This window comes from Harpia harpyja, chromosome 12 (genome assembly GCF_026419915.1).
Source record: "Harpia harpyja isolate bHarHar1 chromosome 12, bHarHar1 primary haplotype, whole genome shotgun sequence".
Taxonomy (NCBI): domain Eukaryota; kingdom Metazoa; phylum Chordata; class Aves; order Accipitriformes; family Accipitridae; genus Harpia; species Harpia harpyja.
The window spans coordinates 40,612,123-40,621,791 of record NC_068951.1 but is presented as its reverse complement, the minus strand read 5'-3'; positions in this window follow the sequence as shown (position 1 = coordinate 40,621,791).

The window sequence follows — 9,669 nt, the reverse complement described above, 5'->3', positions numbered from 1 at the left end:
AAAGGCAATTTTCCTTTTAAAACAGAGCGCAGCAGTCATTCTACAAGCCTACTGAGACCCCTACCAAAAATCAAGATTCAGTAACTCCAAATGTCTGAATTAAGCACCCAGCTGTTGTGGCAGGCCCAAGATCCTGAGCCAGTCCAAGGTAATAATCCTTCACTGACAAATGAGTGCTCTCAAGATTAAAAAAAAAAAAAAAAAAAAAAAAATTGTTCGCAGGTGGCCAGCAGTAAACTGGATATAAATCAGATTACAGAATTGTCAAATGCAAGATTAACTGTTCTCTATTCAATGGGGGAAGAAGGTTCTCTCCTTTGTTATGTTTGCCTAGGAAATTACAGAACACATATCCCTGAAAAATACACAAATTCTTTATTATTTATAGAATAGCCTTAGATTTGCAACATAATACAGCCCTCAAAAAAGCAATGTAAGCTAAACCACTCCTTTTGCTTGGACACAGTGTTTCCAGTTACTGAACTAGTGGTAAAAGAAATTATTTATACTTGCATAAAGTTGAACACTTGATAGTGAGAAAATTATTTAGCTTCCACTTAGCAACTTACAAAGTTCTTTGTCACGTGCTACAGAAGACCATTCTTCTGTAGCTAATTTTCTTAATTTTAGATAAATTTGGGCTTTAGTGCCTGTCTTAAAACCCCATTATTTAAAGCATCTTATTTGAATGTTATATGTAAGCATTAAGCTTTATTAGAGAAATAAGAAACTAAGAAACTATACAGCGAATTTTCCCCAAAATTTACCAACTCCTATTGATGAGAGCATCATTCTTTCTCAAACTGTGCCATTATATATTCTTATCACTTACTTGATGCTTTGCAATATAATGTTCCATAAGCACCTTTGATCAAAAGCATCCAAATGTTTTCTTCTAGCTCTGCCAAATGCCAAATTTCACATCTATGCAACAAATAAGCAATTTTATGAGCATTATACAGTCAGTCTTCATGGAATCCCAGAAGTCATTCACTTGCTTGTATGGAAGGCTGCATTAAACCTCTTCTAAACCATTTAACTACATGACTAAACAATGTAACTATCATACCTTTTTTTACCAAACATAACTGTATTCATAAAAAGATTAATTAGTCATATGCTATTATGAGGACCAAGGGGGACATCCTGAAAGAGAGCGTTATCTTTGACCAGTTTAGCACAGTACCGTCTTTTGGGTTTTATTTGCTGCTTCTCATTAGATACAATGAATGGAAACAAAAGCACTAATGGAGAGAGAAGATCCATTTAAACTAAAAATGCTATTTAAAAATAAATACATTTCTGATGGCCAAATAAATTAATAAATAAATTCAAAGTTAATCTGGCAGCAAGATGAAGGTTCCAACTTGACTCTTAGAGCAGTGAGGTTCTGGAAGCACCTCCCAAACATTGGAACAACAACAAAAACCAACCAACCAAAACAACCAACCAAATAAACAAACCAACCAAACAAAAAAAAAAATTACATGCTGCCTGCAAAATAAGGATTAGACTTGCTGATACAGGACTGCTTCTTCTAGGGCCTCTAACGGAGAATTTTTTTTCCTAGAGGAGGCAGGGAATTTGAATCCTCCTTTGAACATTACATCAACAGTGCCACTGTATACTAAACAATGTAGCATAACTAGCATCTACATAAAGAATTACATATGTGGCAGCTTGATTGCCATTCAGCTAACATTTTCAAGGAACTATAGACAATGATTATTTCCCAACTAGCAAATTTCAAACTCATCCATGACTTTGACTAAGATTCCTTCCCACCCACAGACTAATTCATTTATCAATATTCAATTTCCTCTGTCATCCAATCATTTCTGTAAGCTTCCACCGTCAGTTTTAATTAGAATATTCTGAGTAATTTTGTATCAACAGCAAATTGTCACCCATTTACCTCCTTTTCCAGACCACATTTGTTACACAGTTCAGCCATTGTAATAGTCCTCCACAAGGAAAAATACAATCCTGTCCTTCGGTTCCTTTTTTTTTTTTTTTAATAAGTTACAAATGCATAAAAGGCCTGCTTTTTAATCCAGTGCTTGTTCAATTTCCTAAAAGCTTTTTATAATTTTTAAGAGGCTTTTTGGAAAAATCTATGCACAGTATGTAAGTCGTCACCCACATCAACATACTTGTTAACTTCTCCATGGAACTGTGATCTTCCAGGTACTGTTTGTCTTCATAAAAGTTACAGTGATAACTCTCCAACATGTGTTTATCCATTCCTCTGACTACCTTATTAGTACAGCATAAGGAAAAAGTCAGACTTCCTTGTCTTTGAATTCAGCTACACACTGAAACACTAAAAAGGCTGGTGTAATAGTTACTCCCTGCTATTCCTTCTGCACTGAGGGAGATTTAAGTGGTATACCACAGCAGCAGTCTGGTAATTTCACATTTTAATTCCCTTAGAAGTATTGGGTGAAGACCATCTGGTCTTTGTGAAGTGTTACTGCTCAATTTATTGATTTGTTTCAAAACCTGAGGATTGCTAAAGAGAATAAAGCTGTGTTACAAAGGTCAATTCAGTTCAACAAACCCTACAGAAAACTCACATTTTGCAATATCATTTACCTAGAAAAACTCAACTTCAGACGTGGCACCTGTTTTTCTACAAGACATAGCTTGTTTGCCGTCTTTCCGAGTGGGTTAAGTGAGGTAGGTATCATAAGGGAATCTGACCGAAGTCGTAACACTAAAGCTGCTATATATTCCACAATCTTGCTACAAATCATTTGCCTTTATTAGGCCATTTACACTGCTTTTATACGCACACACTCTGAAAACATATGAACGTAAGGTTAAGCATCTATAAATACATTGCTGCTCTTGCAATATGTAATCTTTCCATTTTAAATTTAGTTCCCCTATGAAAAAGTATGAAACAGTTCCTTAGTTTCACAGTCATATACACATACTGTATGCATCCATACAATTAAACCTACTCTGTCTTTCTCTCTACTGTTCCTTTCCCTACTTCCCTCATCTTCTAAAAAATAACCTGGAACCCAAGCTGATTTTAATAGGGCTTTGCCTAGTGGATGCTACATTTCTAATAACCCAAAGTAAGTAAATCATTTTCATTTGATGGAAATGTACACATCTTCCAAAGTTGGACTTGGTATGGAAGAATCGTGTCGTGTGAATCTTGTGGGAGCTTTTAGTTCTTGACTGTCACACATACAGAAGAATAGCGATCGATGATTTTAGTTTCCTGACCTGAGATCTATACAAAGTGTTTAGAAGGTATTAGCAACATCCCTGCTGAGGGCTGCCTACCAGAGAGGAACACTGATGAACAAAACAAAGGCTGGAGCCAGAAATCCTGCTGAGGAACAGAGGTCAAGGCACTGCCTAACATTAGGGAATCGAGAAAAAAATCAGGAGAACCTTCCCTTGACTGCGGCAAGGATTGGGGTGGAGAGGGTGGTCGGGTGGAGGAAGAGGCCTGGATACATCAGTCCCGGAGACCAGAAATTTCTGTAGCAAGTGCCCGAAAGAGAAAACTTACCATTAAAGACCAACTCTGCTATGCAATCTGCCACATCTTTTTCTTGTCTCTTCTCTCCACTCCGTTTGTTCATTACCAGCTACAACGGGAAGGAAAAGAAAAGATTAAGGATAAGAAGCAAAGTTTGAGGAACAAGCAGTTGATGCCTCTTACAACAGGAGATAAAGGAAAAGGAGAAGGAATTACAAATGTTTACACAATAACAGTTTATTTGCTTTACCTTGCAATGTATTGCACCTTGATTAGCATTACTGGAACAAAAGGGGACAAGGGTGGTTGGAGAACATGAAAAGAAAGCACAGAAGAATGTGGGAGGAAACTGGGCTAGATCTCTAACGGTGTTCAACACCCACAATACTTTGCATAGAAGATTTTGGAAACAGGCAGTTTATTCAGAAACCTAGATAAAAGTTTGGCTGTTTACTGTCAAAAAGGATTACTGAAAAAGTCATTTTTAATAAAAAAAATACTTCCACTAAACAAAACAAATCAAACCAGCTACAACATTCCTCAGTTATCTTTTATATAACATGAACCTAAGAATGGAATAGCTTCCACATTTGGCTGACAATTTGGTTGACATTTTGACACATCATTCAAATTCAGAGCATTTTTCTTCTCTCTGAAGCAAATAGATTTTACTTTAAATAGCCCATTTTATGCAGTGATAACTTGCACGCACAAATCCTTGGTTGTCATTCATGAAAAAATATTTAACTGATTTGTAAATTATGAGTGACTTTTAAAAGCATAGAGAGTTTTTCACATCGTAAGACAACAGAATTTGAATCCAAATGAAGAGTCAAATATAGAATAGATATCACCAAAGAAGGAGACATTATGCTGCCTTTTTTAATTAAGAAGAAATAGCAATAGCACGCATCAGGATATTTAGCACTTTTCAGCATGCTTTTCTTCAAGCACCGGTTGAATTCCTGGATGCAGTCACTGACGTGTAGCACTCCACGAGTGAAGTGGGCACCAACCACACAATTCATGCTCTGCAACATGAGCTACAAAACTGTATGTAGCAAGAGTCTGCAGAAAACTTGAAAACATGAAAGCTCTGTCAGTAGAAGATGCACTCATGTCCAATTTAGCCTCACTGTACAGAAAACAAATGCTGCCAGTAACATGCATACTGCTGTTATTTCTTTCAGAAAAATTTCTAAAAGTGTTTCAGTTTATTCCATTTGATTTCTTAAGTTTGTGCCTATATCCATATTCAGCTTCTCATTTTGACTCAAATCCTGTTGTCCAATAATCTGAAAATCTTACTGTGGTATTTAAAGTCACTCAAACTTGACAAATCAAATATTTTCACATGAAACAAAGCTCATGCCTAGCCTCACAAGGCTTAGCTCCTTTCCTTTTCTTATTTACATTCATACTGAGACATTTTAAGAAATTTTAAAACATTTTAAAAAGGCGTTGTTAACGTAAGGCCTGTTAACCTTTGTGGAAAGTGAGAGACTTTCAGGACACAGTCACCCATTGAATTAGTATGGGCAACAATGCTGGTATTAGAACTGGGAGCTCCCAAGAGAAGAGCAACAAATCTGCTCGCCTCTTCTGGCTTTTCAAAGATCATTAAAATACCTCTTTTGGAGGAAGAATGCGAAGGACTTGCCATTAGGGCTTCAGAGGTTTTCCAGTGGAGCTCCTCCTCTTCCCAGTAGATTTTTCCTGGACAGGACATCTGGCCCTAATCATCTTCTTTCACTAGATGAACTGTTATTAAACATTATTGCACTTTAGTTTTCTTGCTTTCCAGAATACTCAGCAGAAAGCAGTAACAGTCTTAACACCAAGCAGGAAAAATACTGCATTACTCTGACACTGATTTGCCTACACCTTGGCAGACTACTTAACATTTTTTAATACCTTGGAGTGGCCTATAAGTTTTGCTATGTGTTTTAAATGGATTAGCTTCCTAGGCTGCTTTGGCTTCTGAGACAAGTTTTATTTTGACAACATGCTGTGAGTACAGCTGTCTGGGCAAGTTATCTGCAACTAATAAAACTCTACAGTTATTTCTTTTTCTGATATTTGACTAAATGAAAAAAAGCTTCTGTTGAGCAGTAAGCATTCGACTTTGTTTAAAAAATTGTCAGGAAAGAAACCTCATCATTCTTCAGCTGCCTTGTTAAATGTAGATGCCATACAAAGTAGTAATGATAAACACCCTGCAGACAAAGTCCTGTAAGTGAAAAACAAACCCCACTGTTTTGAAATAGTTTGCGTAATGTAATTTTCTCAGCATACACGAGACTCCCTACACGCTGTGCCATAAGCCATGCTCTTAGTACTGCTACACAGTTCTTGTTTCTGCAGCTTCACATTGTAGGAACATTGTAAATACAAGAGATAATAATGTAGAAGTTGAACATCCCAACTTTTAAAGTTTCAGTATAAAATGCTTCAGGGAAGTGGAAGGAAAATGGTTTACTTTAAGATTATTGCTATATTCAAGTGTTATACACATAAGTTATATAAGCAAAGTCATAAACTTTTCCAGAATTATATTGCCAAACACATTCAGGTAGAAAAATTAACATGCAAAATATTCTCTAGAAAGCTATTTTGACTTTCAGAACGGAGTCATCTCATGCGGCATAAGAAATGTTACTTGGTGATGCTTATCTAAGGAAGTTAAGCAAGTTTTAATTTGTACTGCAGAATGGAATTGCATATAACTATAAAACACTGTCTTTTGAAGTGCTGTAAGGTATAAATGTCTGTTAAATCATGAAAAGATATTTCATGTTCCCCATGCAATATAGAAAAAAATAACGGGTAATCATCACATTTCTGTATCGGTTTTTGATGAAGTGAACTGCATTTTAAACTGTAAACTCCTCAGAACAGTAATCCCCTTATTCTTTCAAGCAGTTTGTAAAACACCAGGATGATTTCCAGTACCCTTTAAATACAAATTATACTGTTAATTTCAAAAATTTTCCGTGAAAATGGGTTCTTGCCAACAAGGCCTAAAAAGTTTGTAGTAAAATTAAAGCTAACTCAGCAACAATAAAATTCAGAACTATGAACGTTATTTACCATTATTGCTAGCTAATCTATCTTAACTTTGGCCTGGCTAATAATGTCATGGTTGAACCAGTTCTTAAACCTTCAGCCTATGCAAGAATTTAACAATCTAACCAGTTCTTAAACAGACAGCAGAAAACACCTGCGGTTGCTTCAATACCTCCGTTAAAAACATAAACCAGCAAAAATATTCCACACAAAGCAGGTTATTGTCTCTAGCCGTACTGCATTTCCTACAAACAGAGCAAATTCTAATTTATTTAATTTAGCAATGTCTTTCATTATTGGCTATGAAGCATTCCAGCTTGAAAATTGAAAAAAATCTAATTAGCTTGCTTAATATCTACATTGAAACTGAAGCTTAGTGCTGCACTCCATCAAAATGGAATTTTTTTTTTCCCATTCCCATCTCAAACCCATACAAGGCATGAAATTTCAAAGCATTCAACAGCAAGTAGTTTGAAAAGGGAAATAGAGCCACACAAACATAATTTAGAATTGCTTGTGCCCAGTTTTATGTTTCCTACTCTTTGCTACATCACAAGGAGAAAACACTAATTTATAACCAGGTTCTTATTAAATACTACAGCTTCCTGCATGGGAAATATTAGTCTACCTGCAACCAAGTTGAAGATTTTATTTCCTTCCACTTTAATCTTGCAAGCACTGCAAATAAGCACAAGAAATTTAGACAGCAGAATGCAAGAACTTTTTGACTGTCGCTCTTAGCGCCTACTATGACCATACCTACTAGTGATGAAATTTTGCATGTCTGGGAATCATTTTAGAAGTCATATCATAGCTTTAAATAAAAAAAAGATGGACAGGGGCTTGTAAAAATTGGGTAATGTAAAAAGGTTTTAATGGTTAGCTTACAGCAGAAGTCAAGCCAGTCACCAGACCACGCCAGGGACAGAATATGTTCTCTGTACTAGAGCATTTTTTTGAAAATTATTTCCTTAGCTCTCTATTTCTCAGGCAGTTTATTAGCCTGAACCCTGTCTCCTACACTTGAGAAAGTTCATAGCAGTTGAGAGACTTTGGAAATTATTTCCAGGAGCTCTTCTTTTAATAAACAGTACATAGGGGTACTGCTCTTGACACTCCAAGCCCTTTCCAAGCAATTCTGTACATTAAGTTGACTCACTAGGGTGAAAGCAGATGAAGTCCAGTATGCAGTAGCTAATGCAGGCAGTGGAGTCCATTACAGTGATGCAGAAAGATACTGCATTATGTAGTACATTTTATAAAATGGATTCCAAAGGCATTTAAACAGTGAAAGCAAAAATGTGACTAAGAACATTATGTGCTTTTTCACTGGCAAGACTCCCACAGACTTTATTAAGAACAGATAGGCTGTCCCTGGATGTTCTTAAGATTTCATCATTCAAAATTAAGCCATTTGCATAATCTATGCTGAAAGGGAGGCCAGGATATTCTCCTCTTTTTACCAATGGTAGTAAAAAGTAATCAGAGCCCTTATCTCTGCTCCTGTTTCTACTTCCAAAAAAATACACAACAAAACCAACTTGTCATCTTTTAAATGGACACAAGCTGTTAAAGTCACCTTTAAAAATGCAAAAATCAGAAGGTAAGAAAAAATGGGGGTTGGGCAGGAGAGGACAGATTGTATCTATAACTGTAGCTCTTTCGATTCTAAAAACTGTTGTCATTATTCTGTTCCGTCACTCCTTTCTGGCCTGCTTCCGCTGTTCAACTTTTCCGAAGCACAGGCCACCTCACTTACAAAGAATGTTGTGCAGCAGAATGAGGCTGTAACCTTGATTAGCATGTTTTAGTACTGTTTTCATGGATATACTAACAATCGGTGGGGGGAGGAAACAACAGTGTAAGAACAGCTTAGCCAAGACAGAAATAATCTGTGAAAGCTTAATGATTGGAATTAAAGACAGATGATATGGTACCTCTTTGCCCCAAAAGTTTCTGGGATTTTGTGTTGGTTTTTTTTTTTTTTAATAAAAAAAAAGCTCTTTCTTCTTTCTGTTGCATAGCTGGTATTCTAATTGTGTTCATAAAAGCTATTTTTACAGCACTTTAACAGCTAAATGCAAATAATGCCAGGAACAGTAGCTGTGTTTTAAGCAACACATGATGGCTCTAATTGATAATTTAATAGTAATTCTAATGTAATATAGTAAATAGGAAAATGAAATATTGTAGTGGAGAAGGTATATATGTATTTGGTAAGCTACAGTAGGCAGACAGAAGTGATGCAACTGAGCATTACTTTTTCAGGACTATGTATCCATAGTACGTTAAGAAAAATGTTCACATTTTTCAAACAGAGCCACATTCAATTAACTTTTCTTCAGGTTTCCCTGTAGAAATGGTTCAAACTTACAATAAAAAAATAAAATGCTTTGTCAGGGCTCTGGTTCAGAAACAGCACTGGTAGAAATAGTTTGTGTGTACCACATTGTGGGCCACTATACGTATAAAAAGATTAGACACTATCACAGATGAGCTCTTGGAGCCCAAACAGTGAATCTGTACCATCTCCAGGTCATAGTGACACAGGCAGACACAGGCTCAGGGACTATTTCCTTCCAGGCCCTGTGGTCTTGGCCTCCTTCAAAACCAAAATGTTTCTGAGACACATCTGCCCAGAGAAGTTCCCTTATAATTTCACCTTGCTGTGGGAAGCGTGAGCACAGGCACAAAGCAAGGAAATACAGTTTCTATAGAGAAATGCATCAGTACACAGAACAGAGGTTTAGACTCAAAGAACCATTTAAGGACTACAAATAGTTCTCCCCCAACAGATACTTGGACTGATTTTGTTCAAAACCTCTAGCAAAAGTTGTCCTACACTTTCTCCAGCTCCTATTTCTCATTCATATGGGTTTCCAAACTAGATAGGCACCCTCCTTTAAAATAGAGTCATTGTTAATCTTCTAGTCAGCTGAGAAACCGAAGCTGTCCCAGCAACACAACTGGCAAAATACTTTGCCCTCTTTCTCCCCTCAAAATAGTTTTTGAGGAAGAAAAACTGTGCAAAGTTGAAAGCCATGCTGGCATGTATTCCGTGGTTCAACTGAGGAACATAGACAGTTTTTTATTCCTCCGTC